The sequence below is a fragment of the Anser brachyrhynchus genome (assembly GCF_964034855.1).
Source record: "Anser brachyrhynchus genome assembly, chromosome: 3".
In the NCBI taxonomy this organism is placed as follows: Eukaryota; Metazoa; Chordata; class Aves; order Anseriformes; family Anatidae; genus Anser; species Anser brachyrhynchus.
In genome coordinates this window covers 18621776-18638556 of record NC_137696.1, presented here as the reverse complement: position 1 = coordinate 18638556, position 16781 = coordinate 18621776, and the positions used below count along the sequence as shown (strand labels likewise).

The 16781-nt window shown below is 42.8% G+C and overlaps 1 long non-coding RNA gene across 3 annotated transcripts; it reads right to left on the bottom strand.

Annotated features, from left to right (window-relative positions):
* Positions 1-11040: 11040 nt before the first annotated feature.
* On the bottom strand, positions 11041-15852 carry LOC308193306. Of its 3 annotated transcripts, XR_013949532.1 has the most exons (4): positions 15341-15852; positions 14600-14703; positions 14217-14369; positions 12794-13889 (listed from the first exon to the last, which is right to left on the bottom strand). It is a non-coding gene; the product is annotated as an uncharacterized lncRNA (long non-coding RNA). The 3 variants fall into 3 exon arrangements; XR_013949530.1 differs by lacking the exon at positions 12794-13889 and adding an exon at positions 11041-11940 and having other exon boundaries at positions 14600-15852; XR_013949531.1 differs by having other exon boundaries at positions 14600-15852.
* Between the last annotated feature and the right edge of the window lie 929 nt (positions 15853-16781).

The following is a 16781-nucleotide window of genomic DNA, read 5'->3' as shown; positions in this document are numbered from 1 at the left end:
CTGCAAACCAGCAAATGCAAATTTTTGGCTCAAGCACAAAGAGAAATGACATTTGTTCTGAACAGTGAAGTGCACAGGTTTTTGTAATATTTGTGCCCCTTAGGTGTGAGCAGAAAACTTCCCAGAGAAAAGTTTTGTGCACTCCACCAACCTTTCCTGAAAAACATTGACCCTGCGGCCCAGGCGTTACTGTGCCTGCTAAAACTACCCAGTGGTATTGATTGGGTGGTATCACATACCTCTCTCGCTATTCTTAAGTGAATAGCTGAGCCCTACTCCCTGACTTTGCAAAATCAATAAAAAGGTCATGATTCCCATGGCTCTAGAAAGGGGTCAAACACAAATCAGTATGTGTAGTGCTTACCTTTTCTATAGGAGGAACGGAACAGATGTGAGGTTAGTTTCCGACTGCACTTCCTGACCCCAGCATCTCATCCTCAATTCCAGCTGTAGCAAAATAGGAGGCTTTCCAGAGAGCAGCTTTTGCCATCAGAAATATATATATATATATATTTAAGCACATGCTTTTATGAGAACATGCTGATTTTATTTGTAATGGGAAAAAAAGGTTGTAGTGAGCCATTTTTAATTTGGCATTTTTCTTTAAACAACGCCAGCATGCTCATTCTGCAAATTCTGGCCTTGACTTCTCCACAGATGTTAAAATGAAACAACACCATAATATGTGGAAGACCGAGCAGGATTAAAATATGCTGCTAGGAAAGTGAAGTTTTTCTTCCTCAGACCGCAGCAAATGGTATTTGGCAATTATCTTAAAACAGAAATTTATTCAAAACTTCCCATATTGTGATAGATATATCCAGAACTTCACTCCAGTGTGTTTCCAGGTACAAGCTGGCTGCACGGATTGACAGAAGTGCTGAAGAAGATGGGCACGAGCTATGATACGGTGATGCTTCCCTGCACTGTGTGCCTGTGGTGTGCAACCTCTTGCTGCTTGATGTGGTAGCCAAAAGGTGCAAAAAATGCGTGCTTGGGTTTGAAAAGTGCTTTGAAAATTTGAAGGAAGAGAAGATGATAGTGGTCTATTAAACGCAGAGATACTCTGGTTCAAAATCAGGAGCCAAAATCACCAAAAGTATCTGGAGACAGGGAGTGCAAATACATTTGTCCTGACCTTGTAATCTTTGTGCACCTGTGGGTTATTGCGCTAGCTCAATATATAGTTGCTTCTGTTGCTCTGGATGTTAGAGTTTATGGGGGCATGGGGTGCACAAAGTTGCAAGCCCTCTCTGCCCTGGTCTTCTTGGGTTGGAGGCAGTATGTCTTATTTACGCCTGTTCTGGTCTGATCTGATAAATGTGTTGGGGGTATCTGCACTGTGATTTGGGGTGCTAAAAAAGCATGCTTTTCTGAGCATCTTGAAACTGAGCTCTGCGTTGTTTGCCACCTGCAGTGTCCTGTTAGCTCTCTTTGTTGCTAGTTTGGCTTGCAAAGAGATTACTGCACCAGGGATGTTCCTGGAAGAATTTCCACTGCGAATATCTCAGCAGGTTGCACCCTGGCCTGAAGGTCTTGCATGCCCCTGAGAAATACCCTTTTAGGAAGAGAAGAATTCAATCACTTCTGAAAATGGGTAGAAGAGATTTGGTGGGAGACAAGGCATGTCTGAAGAGGAGACAGCTGGCTAAGTTCTCCTGTTGCCACTTAAAATTCCATCCACTTTCTTGCTGATGTTTCTGTCCATCATCAAAGTGGAATGGGATCAGAGAGCCATGAAGAGGAAATTTATTATATTGATTTTTTTTCCTCTTTCTCTCTCTTTTTTTTTTTTTTGTCCTGTATCTGAGCATGACATGTAATGGAGAAGCTATCATATACCTGCTTTGTCTCCCCCTGCTAGATGAGAATAGCTTTCTTTAATTATACATTTGCTGTTTGGGTTGCTCCTTGCAAAGATGACCCTGTATCAGTTAGGTCAGCAGCAGTTTGTTTGTTCCTTTCCTAAGGTATCCATTTAGAGGCCTGAACATCAGATAGATGTATATGATCTCAATGAAACTGTGGTCAAGTTTGTATGTCTCTGTCTTTCAAGGACGGAACTGAACTCCAGTGCTTTGCTCAGTGTTTTAGCTTCGTTTCCTATGAAATGACGTCTAGCAGATGATGTGTGTATACTTGTACATGTGGAGTTGTGCATCTCAACCCTATAACTTTGAGCCTCATTTCAGTAGAATTAGTAAAATAGTACAAAACAAAACAAAATAGTAGGGAATCTCAAGGTGTTAGGTTAAAGAAGAGCAACCCCGCTAAAGTTATCTGAAGGAAAGGATGCATTATCTGACTGGGGAATCAAGAAGTCACACAAGTGAGAGTTGTTACAGAAGCATCCATGGGAAGAAGCTTCCACACAATAGCAGTTAATCCCCCATGCTGGATTCTCCCTCATGGCCTTTCTGATGCCTTTAGGAACTAGCTGCAGAGCTGATGATGACAAGGGGATGAGGTGATGATGAGACTCACTGTCTCTCCACCAAAAATAATAATAAAAAAATCTCAGATGGAGAAGGTGGTTCTCTAGATGCCTCCCTCAAAATCAGGGGAGATTTTGAGACAGAGATTCTCTTAGTCCAGGTATGTTGTCATGCTCACTGCCTGCAGTGTTAGAGAGGATGAGCAGGGAAGAGGCACGACGAAATGTTACCTGAGGACAGGTTGGAATGGTGCACAGGGAGATCCATTGGTGGCTTGATTACAGTAGGTAATTGCCTCATGGAGAGAAAATGTCAGCTGGCAGATGACTTAAAACCATCTGAGAAAGACGTGATACTTTTTTTTTTTTTTTAATTCAGCCTTTCTCCATCTGTTAAAGTTAATTTCTTCTCTTCGCTGGTTTTAAAACACCTATCAGTAGTCTGTTCAGAGACTGGACTTGGCCCTGCAGCACAGGACTCTGCAGGTACCAGCTGGAATACAAAATAGAGCTAACAGACAAGAATTGCAGCCTGAAGTCTGTTTCCACCACCCTCAGCTGGAGAAGCATGGCTCTGTGCAGGGATTGCACAGAACCCTGTTGATTACATCCAACTTTGCAGCCCCATCTTTGCAGCCCCATAAGATTTAGCAGGCTGTGTGTGCTCTTTATCATTATTCATGACTCTCAAACCAGCAGTGGAAAAATGTTACTTCTGGAGTACAAGCCTATTGATGTCACGGTACTCCCAATCACATTAAAGCTTGGACAAAAGACCTTCATTTTCCCCCCAAAAAGGTTCTCTCTTGTCCCCATTCATCCCAGTGTCTGCTTTTCAAATTTAGCAACATAACCTGAATTATTGAAAATCAAGTTATTTCATGTCTCACATTTCTCTGGCAGAGCATGATGGCTATTGACAATGGGCCACCAATCATGTTTTAAAAAGAGCCATCAGCAATAGGCAGGAGAAAGAATGATTCAAGGATTTCCTGCAAAAGCTGAAAATATCACTAATGAAAAGCTAAGTGAAATCTTTTCCTAATGAAAAAAAGTAACTCGTAACCAAAAGCTGTGTCCTTTCAGAGTGTCTTATCCTGGCATTGTTCTGATTGTCCCCAGCTCAAAGAAGATGATATATCTTGGACCCATATTGCAGTTTAATTGGTGTCCAGATGGCTTTGTGCACAGTCTTGTAGAGGTTGCATTTGAATAAGTAGATTCCTCTTGCCTGAAAGTGCTTCGGATAAAGCACATATGCAACGTATGAAAATGGCATTGGCTTCTGATCAGTCTATGCCATGTAAATTCATGTTTTAAGTGTTCAGCCAAGGTCAGAATGAATGAAGGGAGATAAATACTGGCATGGGCTCCTCTGAGCCATAGTCATTTTTAAGTATTTAAAGGTTATCTAATAATCCCCCAGTCTATCTTTTAGCATTGATTTTCATGAAATAACTTTCAAGGCAAGGAAAGTAGCCAGGATGGGGAGAAGAGACAGAATTTGGCCCCTGGCTAAAATGGAAATACTGTGTACAAAACCTAGGGCTGCTAATCAGCTGTCTGGGAACAGGTTAGGCCCTCAAGCATTAATGTATTGAAATATGTTACAGATCTTGTTTGTGCTTTTCACCATTTTGCTGTCTTGGCAGGTCCCTCTTGCCATCTGAGGGATGCTTTGCCAAGACACTGAGCTTCTGTTCATATTGTGCCAGGGAGACTGCAGTGATTTACATGTCTCTTTTCCTTGCTTGAAATTAAGTGTGGACTGGGTTCAAAACGGATGCATGTTCAGTATCCTGAGATGATTTGGGTGCAACTAATTAGGCAGTAGAACCCAAGAAGGCCATGAAATACTCATGGAGTATTTCGTCTGCTACCTGTCATATAAAATGACTGTCATTGGAGTACCGTTGGGTGTTGCTTACACTTCACGGCTGCATTCAACTTTTTTATACTATACTATTCCAAGACTTCATGTTTTCAAGCATAAATTAAGCACTTAAGAAATAATTTGGAAGAAGGACTTTTCAACCATCAAGTGAAAGGTCTGGAGTGATCTGTATTTGTTGATATGCATTTTGCTGTAAGGAGATGAAAATGGGTTTGAAGTGCAAAAATCAGAGGTGATCCTGATTTCTCCCACCACATTTGGCAAACTGGAAGGAATCCACTCACAAAGAAAATAATTTTGGGCCAAGTAAAACATTTTACTGAGAATAGAAGATAATATTTTGTAACGTAAGAACAACACATGAAAATAAAAGCTAGAAGAGAATTGAAGGAACTTTTAAAAAGTTCAAGGGAAATGGCTAAAATGTTTAAATTTTAGAAAACTGCTTTTCTCAGTTCCGTTTTCTATCACAGAAGTTTTGGCTTTGAAATCTTGTTCTAACTTTGACACTGTCGAGGGCAAGAATTTGAATGCGATATCAAGGTTCTGATTCTGTGTGCTCATAAGGATGGGTTAATCTGCAGTGGTTTGCCCCAAGATTTTGTGCACCAGTTCAGTGGGAGCAGAACGAGAAATTACTGTCCTGCTTGTGGACGATGCTGTGATCAGCTGCAGAAATCCAGCTCCACGCTGTTAGATTTTGGCAGAGCTATTGGGAGTCCCTCATAGCCTTGGGAAGCTCTGCCTGGCATGGGCCGCTGGAGTTACAGGAAATGTTTGTATAAATCTTCCAAGGTCTCCCCTTGCTTTAAAGAAAGACATAAATCTAGTTCTGATATATGGCAGATATGGCAATTTGCACAGGTGGTTCCCATGTCAAAATCCTTTCCAAGGTGCATTGGTGTCTTGTAAAAGTACTCCAGCCAGTCTTACTTTGTTCCTTTCAATTTTATATTTCCAAGATCTTGTAAGAAAGAGCCTCTTTTTTTTTTTCTTTTTTTTTTTCTTTTTTTTCCCCAGTTACAAAGAAGCAGAGAGGTATGTAAGAACAGGGGTAATATCAAAAGACAGCTGGTAAATGCTGGAGAGAGACCTCAAGTAGTAGAACCTGTGACAAATAAAATTACATAAAACAATATTTACCTGTCTCCAAGAATTTGTTACAGACAGTGCTAGGGAAAAAAAAAAAAAAGTCCTGTAGATTGTTAGAGAGCTCCTAGAGTAGAAGGACATGAAAATGAATGTCAAGACTTCAAAGAATGAAGAAAAAAAAAAAAGATGGACCAAAGCTGCAGTCAGCCCAGGATCTTTCTGTGTTAGAGGGTTCTTAATAAACAGGAGGTTTGGGAGGTTGTTTTTCAAGTTGAGGTAACTAAATGACACAACACAGTGGGTTAAGTGGCTTAGAAATGAATCCAATGCAGCTGTTGTGGAGAAGGTATAAAGCCAGTTGGATATGCTTTGAATTTGGGTGGATGTGTTCCTGCTGTGCCAGTTAGTTGGTGGGGGCATTGCTGTGCTGTCCTGAGCACCGTGGCGTGGAAGCGGCATGCAGCTGAACTGCAAGATGTGCAGCAGTGTGCCGATTTGTGCTAAGAGTGGTGAAACGTTTGGTTTTGTATCTTCTCTACAAGCCCCACTGTGGCTCTGACAGCACCGCTCTCACCTGCAGCTTTTTGCATCGTCCCTTGTTTCTCTGCTAGTGACAGATGAAAACACACGCTCTTGGCTGTGACACTTCGCGGGGTTCTGCGAACCCAGTGGCTTGTTAAATGGAGCACAGCCCTCTGACACTTCCCCTGCAGTGCTGGGTCTTTGAAAGGGACCCACATGTGGCACCCTGTGCTGTCCTAGCACTGGCTGAGCTGAGCTTGTGCGGTTCTTGAGATGAAAGGTGCCGCTACCCTTAATGAGAGGAACATGACTTGCCAGTTATTACATTCAGCTGGAGTTTGCCCAGTCTAATACTGAGAAGGTGTATCATCCTGTCCCCCAGAGTATGGGAATAATGGGCAGAGAACAAAAGCAGGAGATGGCAGCTTACAAATTAAGGAAGACTTTATGTTTTTTTCCTTTCTTTCTTTTTCCTTTTTTTTTTCCTTTCTTTCTCTCTCTCTTTTTTTTTCTTTTTTTCTTTTTTTTTTTTTCCTCCTTTAAAAACACAGCCAACTCACTGCTGTAAGATCTGAGTGAAACCACCTATTTTCTGTCTCCTACTACGTTTTTGAACATATTTAGGAATCATGGACAAGCGGATGGAACGTCTGGGTTTGGTGCAGTACAAACATCCACCTGCTGTGGGGCTAGACTGAGGGCTGGAAGAAACCTTCTCTGAAGACAGGTTACCCTGATCTGCTTCCCAGAGGTTGCTGTTGCTGTAGGCTTTCTTGTTCTGCTCACCACTGACAGTAGACACCGTTTGAACTTTGTTTGCCAAAACACACACCCATGTAAAACAGGCATATATGAGAGCACCATGACTCCTTGTTCTTGGCTCATTCCTTGCACTTTTAGTCACAGGACCATTCCCAAAGCACCAGCTACCCTTCCTGCTCCCCAGGGCACGGCTGTTGGCTGCCTTTGGACAAGGCTCATTGAAAAAGAGCCAGGCTGAATCGAAGTCAAGCAGCATGCAGGGGAAAAGTCCCGCTTCACTAACCCAGGCAGAATAACTTCAGCAGAGACACGCATTTCAGTTTCCTGGCTCTCTGGGGGAAGGATGAATGGCAGACACTGGAAAGAGCTTGTACCATTGAATTTTTAAAATGTACTTTCTTTCACCTTAGCAGCGTCAGGCTTGCGAGTTCAAGGAGGAGGAGACAATGCCCCAGATTTTTAAGACGTGCACAAAGCTCATTCTCTTGTAAAAGATGATAAATCAGGGGGTCTTTTTATTTTCCCTCTGGGTTTTGAGGCTGGAAATATAGTATAACCAGCTCTCCCGCTAGCATAGATTTTACACAGATCAGTTGGCATGAGCGGAAGAGAGGTCACTGCTGCAAAGAGGATCGATGCTCAGTAAGGATTTTGAACATATGCAGATATGATTTATGCTTTGCAGTGGTCTATAAGTACTGTGTTACACATCATGAAAGACCAAACACTCTCTAACAGTGAAAATCTTCCACACAGACCACGGGAAGCTCTTTAGATATTGCAGAATAATGCCCAGTCCAGCATGGGATGTGGTAACTAATGATTTTCCAAACACTGGTCCCTGAAACATGTTCCTCCTCTTGCCTGACTGTGGCTGAAAGTCAAAGCACAGCGATATCTCTCATGAGATGACAGGAGAGGAATAAAATCTAAGCCAGTGAATTAAGGAGAGACAGCAGGGCCTGGAGCAGAGAGATGAGGCTTGTCAGAGTCTTGCTCTGACTGGAAAAGTTTTGGCTCTAACTGGGGACAGCTTGGCACAGGAGGGCTGGAGGGGCCAGGACAGCAGCTGTCTGGTGTGCTCCAGCTGCATGGGCACCCCTGCTTCACGCACACTTTAGTTCTGTGCACGCTTCTGCACACCCAGCCACATCCCTGGGTTCCCCGCAGACCCTGAAAGATGACCACTGCTCATTCACCTCTGTATTTCTCTCTCCTAGGGCCTGGGAAACCCACCATGGCACAGCAATTCCCACCTTGCAGTAGGAAAGTTCTGCCCCTCTCCTCTTTTGGTGCTCTGGAGGCAGCCCTGGGGTTGCTCAGCCTTTCCCCTGCCCAGGACCAGGGGCAGCTGGAGCAGCCTGTAGCTGTGGCACTGCTCTGCAAGGGGATGGGATGCAGGGCTGTAGGAGCAACTGTTGTGCCTTTCACATGGATATTGGCAAAGCAGAGCCCGCAAAGAGAGAAGTAAAGCAAACAATAATTAACATCATCTGCCTCCTGCTCCTCTTGAGCTTTACCGAAGACACAAATCTCACTAGTAAATATGTAATGAACAAGGAAACATAGTGTGAACCCTGGGAACTCTCTGCTTTGCTTTTCAGGGATTGAAGTTTCATTGACTGGTTAGCATTGATTTTTATTTTTCTATTTTAAATAGCATCTACAACTCCCACAACAGGAGCCAAGCAAGGTGCTTATTTAAATGTGTCCCTTAAGATTTTAAATAGTAGCCCTGCTACCTCAGTGATTCTGAGTGAATTCAAATGTGTTGGGAGTTTGCATGATGCACATAAGCTAGCAGTGGCCAGTGGTCAGTCTTGCTCTGATTAATTACATTAACGAAGAACTGAAGCACCACAATAGCTGCTTTATTATCTGGAGGTGTCTCAGTCCTTTCCAGCTGGCACGTTCACCTACCTCTCTGTAGCCATCTATGGGACTTCTGACAGTCAGACCCTGGCCCATCAGTTGCAGGTCACCCTGATCCAAGTCAGGGTGCATTTAGAAAGTGCCAGGTTTGGAGTCTCTCAGGAGGTTAAATTTGTAAGGCTCCATCTTTTGTTTACTAATCAAATACTGTTTTCTGTGAGACAGGCTGTACTTTGAGAACAAAGAGCAGGGCTGAAATTATTTCTTGGTCTCCTATTTGCTGTAGCTGTTACTGTCCCGAGTAAAGCTGGGTCTCTGCCTGCTGTTTGCTTTGCCTGGCAATTGCTAGGCAGTAACTGGAAGTGACAAGGGTAACCCTTTTTCCTCTTAAAACCAAATCAAATTATGTTGTTTTTTTTTTCTTTTTTTTTTTTTTTTCTTTTTTTATTTTTTCCTTCTGGTTTGGTTTGTTTGTTTTAGCTATGAAAGCAAGTGACATGATGCAGAAGCTTACATTCCCTTGAATGGCAAGTCAAACTTCTGCACGGCCTTCTGGCAAACACCACGTTCTCCAAGCTCAGCCTCTCATTTTCAAACACCATCTCTCCCCAGAGTGAAAGGAGCTGTTGCAAAGTGCCTGTTTCTGCAGGCTGCACGTCCTGGGCTCTGGCTCTTTGTCATCATCACACAGGACGGAAAAAACGTGTTCCAGTCTCTTCTCCTTCCCCAGTAATCAGGAAGCAGAGAGGATGCTTCTTTGGCAAAGCTGCCCAGATGTTTGGCTCTGCATGGCGTGTTGATTAATTGGATTTCTGTTTAATTTCACTTTCGGGATGGCTTGCATGGTCACTACAGTTGTGGAGAAAGCGATGTGCAGACTCAGCAGAAATTCCTCCCTGACCTCTTGGATCAGTGCTGCAGGGGGAGAGAAGGGAGGAAGTGCACTTGTTGCCATAGTAATAAGCCGCTCTGCAAAAACAGGCTTCTTTCATTTTGTCTTCCTCATGAAAAAGATTTCACCTACCAACACTCTCTGAGCTGGGTGGGCATTAAAGCGATGCCTTTAAAATCACCGTTACTTGTGCCCCGACCGGACTCATCGGCTGGAGTGATGGGAACACTTCAGGCTCAATTTAGGAAAGTGAATGCTTGAACAAGCACAGGCTTCCTTTAAGCACCTGCCTAAATGCCCTGCAAATATGCACCTTTGTAACAATTCCTTCTCACACAGATCCCTACAAAAATCCTGCAATGGTAAATTCCAGACTTCTGTATTCATATTTAAGATCTAATATCAGAGTTTTATTTTTTTCACCTGGGGAGTGGGTGAAAGGAAGAACAGGACACCTGAAAATAGAGTGAGGTAGTTTCTCTGCTGATTTCTCTCTGGGATGCTCCAAAAGATGAAAGTTCTCTGATGCCAATTAACTCTAGCAGAGGATCTGCTGATGATTTTAAGTGGAACATCAAATCTCGTTGAGACAGAAATAACTCTTTTATTCCTACCTCAGTTCTCAACACTTTATCAAATTCTGCTCCTGGACTCATGCCAGGCCTTTTCAGAAATAATAAAATGATTATTCTTTGTTCCAAGCTGGGAAGACTTTCTACTGAAAAAAAAATAAAAAGTGTCCGGCATTTATTACAGTTTTACCCCTCGTTTTCATTAGTGACTCATTCCTGTACTAGCCTGGCAAATCTGTTTACTATTGTAGAGTTCATTGTATTTTTTCACCTTATATTTATTTTCCTTCTGTCCTCCAGGGCAGTAAATTGGATGAAGGTGAAGGGAAAATGAGTTGAAAGCAAGCCAAGGAGGAGCAGAGGAACAAGGCAAGTATCACGAAGATGAGGGACCCACGGGAACTGGTAACACCAAGGAGAAGGTAAAGCAGCAGCAGATTTATGACCAGCTGGTGAGAAGGCAGATGGAGCATGGCCTGGGAAGCTTCTGGGGGAGTGTCCTGTGGATTATAAATGAAGTTGAGGGAGACAGGGGACCTGGACAGAAAACAAGGGTAACAGAAGCCAGTGGGGCTACTTGGAGTAAAGGTCAGCGATGGGTTTGCAGCTGGAACTTTTTTCTCCAGCATACAAAATCCATCAGTGCCACCATACTTTGTAAACGCTTCTTGGCTTTGCCAAGTTGGTCATACCAGAAGCAAAGCAAAGAAGCTAAGAAGAAAAGAAGTTCCTTCTCAGTATTTTGAAATGAAATATTAGCTCCAAATGTCTACCCTTGGATGCTCCCTTCACTCGCTAAAAAGAAAGAGAGAGAGAGAGAAATGTTCATGCAAAGCAAAATCTGTTCCTTGTTGATTCAGCGTTTCATTATTACAGAAATATTTTGCTATTTTTTGGAAATATTAAGACTATTCTGGTTGGGGAGAGGTCTCTTTATTTTGGATTCAGACACTACCAGCAAGGCAAGAGGAAATGTTAAGGCCTTCAGTTATTTGCCTTCTGAAAATACCCCCTTAGTCTGAGGCTGGGCCTAAAAGCAAAAATTCTGGGATGGGGCTTTGGTAGTTTGGTGGTTTGGTAGTCTGGATAAAACGTGGTATGTGTGGGTTCAAAATGGGATTTAACCTGAGGGTGGTCAAGCACGGAGACAACACTTGTGGCTCAGGAAGGGTGTCAGCTGCAGGCCTGGAAGCCAAGAGGAATTTGTGGGAAGTATCGCTGTGTGTGTGTCCTATTTTTATACTTTTCCTGAGTCATCTGTATTCCCAGTGCCAGAGAGCGTGCTGGATTAGATGCACTTTTGGTCTGACCAAGAGGTCACACTCACATTCTTGTTTCAAGCTTTTATGAAGACAGAGGAAACAGGTAGGGAATGACAAGTAACCCCGGCAGTCTTTCTACTAGTGCAGTTTATTTTTCCATGCACACACACACGCTGCTCTGCCTTGAGCATATTTCCAGTGAAGGCATTAAGCCAGTTTATGAGGTGAGTGAGACTGGTGAGAATATTAGAATGGTGCAATTAGAGTTAATTAGATGTGCTGAAATGAAGTAATGAATCTGGATTTCCAACACCCACATAAGCACTCCACAGATGAAAAGAATAGGGAGAAATCCTGTGATAGGGAGTTTTGAGAGGTATCATTAAGATATACCGACTACTGAGCCTTTTCAGGCAGAATGGGTTCAATATACAATGCAGGTAAGGGAAGCGCTGAATAATTTAAACTAGAACGAACTTTTGGAGGCCCACCCTCCAGGCTCAAAGCAGGGCCAGCTGAAGAAGTTTGCTCAGGGCTACCTCTGGTCGAGTTCTGAATTTATCTCCAGAGGTGGAGTTTCTTCACTTCTCTTAACATCTATTTTGGTGTTTGACCATCAACATGATGAGAGAAATAACCTAGCAAGAAAAAGAAAATGAGATACAAGCAAGATGTTGGTTCTACGGTATGAAATGGATGGTGCTGAGGATCCCAGGTCTATGGCAGTCACTCTGAACGATGTCCCTTTCGTCACCATGTGGTATATTCCTGGAGCACATCTTCCTGTCTGGTTTTGTCTTAAAAACATCTGCCTTGCAGTCTCCTAAAGCTCTGTGAGAGGAGCAGCTGGGGAATTTTTCAAATGTGGACTCCTGCCTTGGATTAACATCCCAGTGTGCATGTTCAACATCGGCTGTACTATCCCCTCTGAGGCAGTGTTACTCAACACATGCTTTATAGCTGAGCAAATTCCTGAGTGCTTTCTAGGGCTGGGCCTGCAGGGGCTTGTAAATCTTTCCTGGGACTCTCGTTAGGACTTCCCTCTCTGCCCTTGCTTGCTCCCACAGGGGCCATGACGAGAAGGCCGTGTGAGACAAGCAGTACACACAGGGACACTCTGCTGCATCTTTTCATGAGAGCAGCTCCGCACAGGAGCTCACTGAGTTCAGATGAAGGCAATGAAGGGTGTCTGAAGACTTTATTTATTTATTTATTTTTAATAATTATTTTTAGTTCCATGGCTCAGCTGTTTCTCTTGGGAAGAGCAAGCCTCTGTGTGAGATTACATCAGCTGAACTTTCCAAAAGATATTTTAATAACACTTTAAAATAATAAAAAAAGATGGAAAGAGAAGAAGGAAGAGTCCCCAGACAGCCCACTGTTTTGCCCTTTTGATTCTATACAGCCTAGTTGGTTTTTTCCCATCTTATCGCTGAGTTTCCAACAAAAAGTGCCTCTGTTGCAGCAGAGACTGGAGGTGGTTCAGCTTCAGTAGCGAACCAAAGACATCCCACCAGATATAACCTCATAGATGTAACCTAATGACCACAAAGAGGTAAAGTTACATCCCTTGACAATCCCAGGACCATCTCACATGCTAGATCTTCTATATTTCTCTTGGAACAAGTGTCTTAGATGCTTCCATCTGCAAGCACAAAAATTTACCGTGCAGAGAGATTTCCAGGAGTGTTATTTCTCTGATGGCTTTAAAGAAACATGCACCTGCACAGAAGCTTGGACATTTCCTTAGGAAATATTGTGTGGAGATTAGGATTCTTAAATATCACTAATGGTCATTTGTCGCCACATAAGACTTCAAAGCAGCTCACAGAGAGGATCTGATGTCTTGTGTCCCTCCTTTCCCTGTGCCACAACAGGTGAGGGTTGCTTCATGACAGCCAAATGCATGAATTGTTATCTCCACTACGCAGGTGAGGCAATGAAGGACAGGTTGCTAGGAATGAAGCACTTTTAGAGCAGCACACACCATCAATCCTGCCCAACACTGAGATATTTCAGCATTTTAGTAAATGAAAGGAATGAAACCAGTTTATTCACAGTTTCCTGCAGAACCAAGGATAATGTGATTTTGGTGGTATCTGTCTCCCTTGCTCTTCTCTCCATCACTTTTTAGCTCTGCTAGCTGGTTTCCACCAGATTTAACAGTAAGGGAGAGACCTCAAAGGTCATATGTTCAAACAGGGTTTTGCCCCCTCGAAGAGATGGCCAGGTAGGGGAGACATTGCAGGAGTGGTCACTGCATCAGTGAAACAACTGAAATGTGAGGTTCAGACTTATAAAGCATCACAGAATCCCCAGATGAGAGATGAAGCTTGCAAGCAAGGTATTCAGATTCCTCTTTTAAAGGTCATTAGGTTTTTTTCCTCCTCTTTACACTTCTTGGGGACATAATTCTGCCTCGTGGAGCTGAGGAGATGTTGGGAAGGGAGCAGTAGGGGGCTTGGTGCTTTGGAATCAGCCTCTGTAACTGGATTTTCCTGTGGGTTGCTCAGCCGGTGGAACAGCAGTGACAAACCACCAAAAACAGCGTGTATAAATAACATTTTAAAATTAATCATCCCATTTCCTGCAAGTGATAAGAAAATTTGCCTTGTCTGCGAGTAATTTGCAGTCATTCATGGCAATTTCTAATATTTAAATACTAAGTAAATTAATTATTTGGCATTATTTTTAGTTAACGGCATTACTGTAATTGCAAGGACTAAATAAATCAATTACTTAAGAAAAGAAAGCCTCAGACAAACATGGTAAATCAATTACTTACTATTTAATGGGAATTACTTGATGTTACAGAAAACAACAAAGGAACAAATCCTTTTATGACATCAGCAAAATTCAATCACTGTCTGAGGAAAGGGATTTCAGTGCAATGTTACATCTTTATTTAACTTACCAGATAACGTAATGAAATCGTGAGAATGCATGGGAACCACGAGCCCAGCCTAACAACCACACACTGTGCAGAGGGAGGCTGGGACGTGATCTCCTGAACCATTTCAGAAGCAAGAAAAACACCCTTTGGTGGACGGCCCTAGAGCCAGGAAAGCTGTGAAAACAGATACAGTTAGCAGCTGCCTGGATAAATGCCACCTGTGCTGGGAAACAAATCCATTATTAGAAATTTTTAGAGGAGGAATGAAGAAGACATTGGAGAACATCATTGCTATGGCACTGGGTGGTAGCCACCACTAGCCTGCATCTTGGATGCCTCTCCACTCATCTCAGGAGGGTCTGTTATCAGACAATTCAGCAAATGCTCACCACCTTGAGCCTTACCTCACCAAGGCAATAATATCAGCAATAACCTCCTCTGCTGACAAGAGGCTCGTTCTAAGCACCACGTGTGCTGCTGGACAACAGGAGCCTTTGTGTCTGTGGACCTGCCAGCAATAAAAGTAACTGCTGAGCTCTTCCTGGTAATTTTCCCTCAGAGGACGTGTTCAATTTGCATTCTCTATCCAGCCAGCAACTTTCACACAACTTGAAGGAGTTCAATTATCTTCAGGAGCTCAAATTATGTCTGATGAGCTTTAAATTGAGCAAGAGCTTCGGTATTAGTCATGAGAAGGAAGACAGGCAGATAAGGTATGCAGTATGCAAACCCTGTCTCATTATGAAAGTGGGGTTAGAGCCCACCAAAGCGCAGTTTAAATAAGTTCTTTATTATTTCTTTTCTCCAGTCTACTCTTCTCATTGATGTTATGACTGGCATTTAAGCTTGCTTGGGGTGATAAGAAACCAGGGTAGAACCAGAAAATATGAAATCTTTACCAAGGTGAATATCACCCCTGTATTTTTGGATACTTTGCAAATCAGGTTAGTATGAAAATAGCCCCCTTGGCAATTCTGGAATCATCCCAAAACACTAAGGAAAGAGGATTACACATAGTCTTTCACAAGAATGCCCAAAACATCATTATTTGTATTATGATTACATGTTTTAAATGCAATTATTCAGGGGGAAAAAGAACATTTAAAATGGGATATTTTCAGAAGAAAAGCCCATGCTGCACCTACGTGTGTTGACATCAGGGTGCTGTTCCTAGTGGTGTCCCTTGACCTGGCAATCCTGCTCACACAACTTCTGCAAGCTCCAGCTGACCCAGGAGCTTGGATGGAGTAGGACAGGCTCCATGCTTTCCTTCTCAGCACCCGTAGCTGATTGGGTTTCCTCCAGGTGGAAATCCATCTGAGCTACCTGAGGTGCCAGCACAAGATGTGCCCAGTGGGGAACCTTGTTTCCATTGGATTGGTTTAATTCCAGACCTAAATTGCCACTGGAGTATCCATGAAGTCCACAAGTAAGACCAGGAGGAAATTTGAAGACAGAGGTTGAAAGTGGCACTAGCCCAAGGAGGTACAAGAATGTCATCATGCCTATTTTCTCCAGGAAGGGCTCTCTCCAGCCTCTGGAGGTAGGCAGGTGGAAAACTGTAGCTATTCACAGCTCAAACCTAGCTTCATTTTTAATGCAACCTGCTGGGAGCTCTCACAACGTGCCTGAGAGGCTCCCCCCCCTGCAAGGTCTTTCCTAGGAAACAGGGCTTACTCTTGCCACTCTTACTAAAGTACTGTCAGAAATTATTGCATTACAATTGCTAAGCATTTAATGTGCCTCAGCTGCATCCCTGATTGCATCAATTAACAACAAATCAACTGAGGAGCCAATTTGGGTTCAAAGTAGACTTAATGAGATGCCTCTGTTGCCTTTTTTGTTTGTTTGTTTTGTTTTAATATACCACACCTGGAAGGTGGACATAAGTTTATTGTTATTGCTTTAGTCTTTGTCTTATCACAGTCTGCTTTACAACCGTGCTAGGTGCTGTCCATGCAATGAGAGTCTGTGCTACAAAGAGTTTAACTATGATGTGTAGCACTGGAATTATTCTTTTACAGAAATGGAGGCCTAGAGTCACCTGCAGAAAACACAGCATGCTGGAGCATAAAACCACTGATGATAGTTAAAGTTCTCTAATAATACAGTAACTATGAGTATAAATTAGTGATTAATAAAATGCAATGTAATAATAAAAAAAATAAAATGTAAAAAATGTAATAAAATGGGTAAGTCACAAAGAGATTCAGCAGCAGCTTGTCCTGCCACTGGTGGTGGCAGGCCTAGCTTTGTGTTGAGACATGGGTCACCTTGAAGAGCCCTGTACTGTAATGGTGATTGTGTAAGTGATACCACTGCCAGTGTCGGTTGTGTTGTTTTGTTTTGTTTTTAAAAAAAAACAAAAAGCTTTTCTTGTTTCTGACAAATGCCACCGATCATGAGATGCAAGCAGTGGTGCTGATGGAAGGAGTTCATCTCCCATCTCACCTGCTGAATGCCTTTGGAAGGCTTCATTACCATGCAAATAGAGATTGCACACAGCCTAATAAAAATACATCTGTCAGACTGCACACATTTATAACAGTAAATGTTAGCATAACTAGGATTTATAGAGCAAGAGAA